This window comes from Furipterus horrens, unplaced genomic scaffold (genome assembly GCF_987537825.1).
Source record: "Furipterus horrens unplaced genomic scaffold, mFurHor1.1.pri manual_scaffold_6, whole genome shotgun sequence".
NCBI classification, from domain to species: domain Eukaryota; kingdom Metazoa; phylum Chordata; class Mammalia; order Chiroptera; family Furipteridae; genus Furipterus; species Furipterus horrens.
This window is the reverse complement of record NW_028327176.1, coordinates 58,575,737-58,577,406: the sequence shown is the minus strand read 5'-3', so window position 1 is coordinate 58,577,406 and position 1,670 is coordinate 58,575,737. Positions and strand designations below refer to the sequence as shown.

The 1,670-nt window shown below is 44.1% G+C and overlaps 1 pseudogene; it reads right to left on the bottom strand.

Annotated features, from left to right (window-relative positions):
- Positions 1-260: 260 nt before the first annotated feature.
- LOC150006292 (small ribosomal subunit protein eS8 pseudogene) lies at positions 261-1,298 on the bottom strand (annotated as a pseudogene).
- Positions 1,299-1,670: the final 372 nt, after the last annotated feature.

Below are 1,670 nucleotides of genomic sequence, written 5' to 3'. Positions count from 1 at the left end.
CTATCCTGTAATTCCCTTACATCTTGTTCATATTTTTTCAATCATTTTTCATTTTGCTTTATTGTCTGGGAGTTTTTCTCTACATTATCTTCTAACTCACTAATCTGATCCTCTGCTTCGTTTAGTCTGCTTTTGACTGATTCTACTGTGTTTTTCAGTTCAGAGATTGCATTCCTTTTTTTTTTTTTAATTTTATTTATTTTCAGAGAGGGAGAAAAAGGAGAGCTACATGGATTGGTTGCCTTTTATATGCCCCCCCCTATGCAACTCAGGCAGGTGCCCAGACCTGGAATCAAACTGGTGACCTTTCGGATTTGCAGGACAATACCCAACCCAATGAGCAACACCAGTCATGGCTGAAAGAGCTAACTGTAGATGCAATGTTGCTTCAGTCCACTCAACACCCCAACATTGTTGGGAGCCCCAATGCTCTCTGCTTGGCTTACATTCCACATCCCTGTCCCCACTTTGGGGTTAGAAATGTTGCCCCTAGTGTATTAAGGCACAGCCTACCAATAGGCCTGGCTGTCAGAGAGAAGGAATTAGGATACTCTATAGCATGCCGATCAAGTATTCAGGCAACACGGATAACCAGAGAACACATTTATTAAACGAGCTTGTTTGTTTTGAAGCACGAGCTTTCAAGAAAGGAGGGAAGAGGATTTATCTGCCTTTCCTGGCCTTAATTTTCCTTAGATAGAACTCCAGCTCCTTGCCCTCTAGCACATAGCCGTCTGCTCGGCCACACCGGCCTGGTCTTGAAGCGATGCATGCAAGAAGCTTGCCCTGCTGGAACTGCTCCTCTAGAAGAGTGCTGATTTTGGCATTCTTTTTCCTTTCATCATATTTCTTCTGAATTTTCTTTGATCGTTTTTTGTTTAAAATCTCTTCCTCTTCAGGAGTCAGCTTGGCCCCTTTCTTGCGGCCCAGGGGCAGTGCATAGTGAGACTCGTACCACTGCCGGTACGGTGTGCTGTCAATGAGCACAATACAGTTCTTTACTAGAGTCTTGGTGCGGACCAGTTCATTGTTGGATGCATTGTAGACAACATCAATAATCCTTGTTTTCCATGTACAACACTCTGAGCCCCAGGAGAAGTTGCCCATGTCCAGCCTCAAGGTTCGGTACTTCTTGTTGCCTCCCCGCACATGAACTGTGTGTATGCGGCGGGGGCCAATCTTAGTGTTGGCAGCAGGGCGTCCCAGCTCATATTTTCGCTTTTTGTGGTAGGGCTTCCTCTTGCCCCCGGTCTTGCGGCGCTTGTGCCAGTTGTCCCGAGAGATGCCCATGGCTTGGCGCTGGCTGGAAAGACCAGAGATTGCATTCTTAAGTTCTTCCTGGTTCTTGTTAACAGTTTCTATGTCTTTTTTAATGCTGGTGTAGTTCTCTGCAAGTTCCCTGTAATTTTCTTGGAGCTGCTGGTAACTTTCTTGGAGGTTGTCATAGTTGTTTTTAAGGTTGTCAAGTATATTGAGCTTCTTTACCACCATTGTTTTGAATTCCATGTCTGACATTTGGGCTATGTCTATTTCATCTATCTCTCTTTCTGAGGATTCCTCTTTTCTTTTCATTGAGGGGTTATTTTTGCATCTTACCATGTTGGATTCTTTTTGTTTGTTTTTATTTATTTATTTGTTTTTTGGGGGGGGATGATCTGCTTTGACTTCCC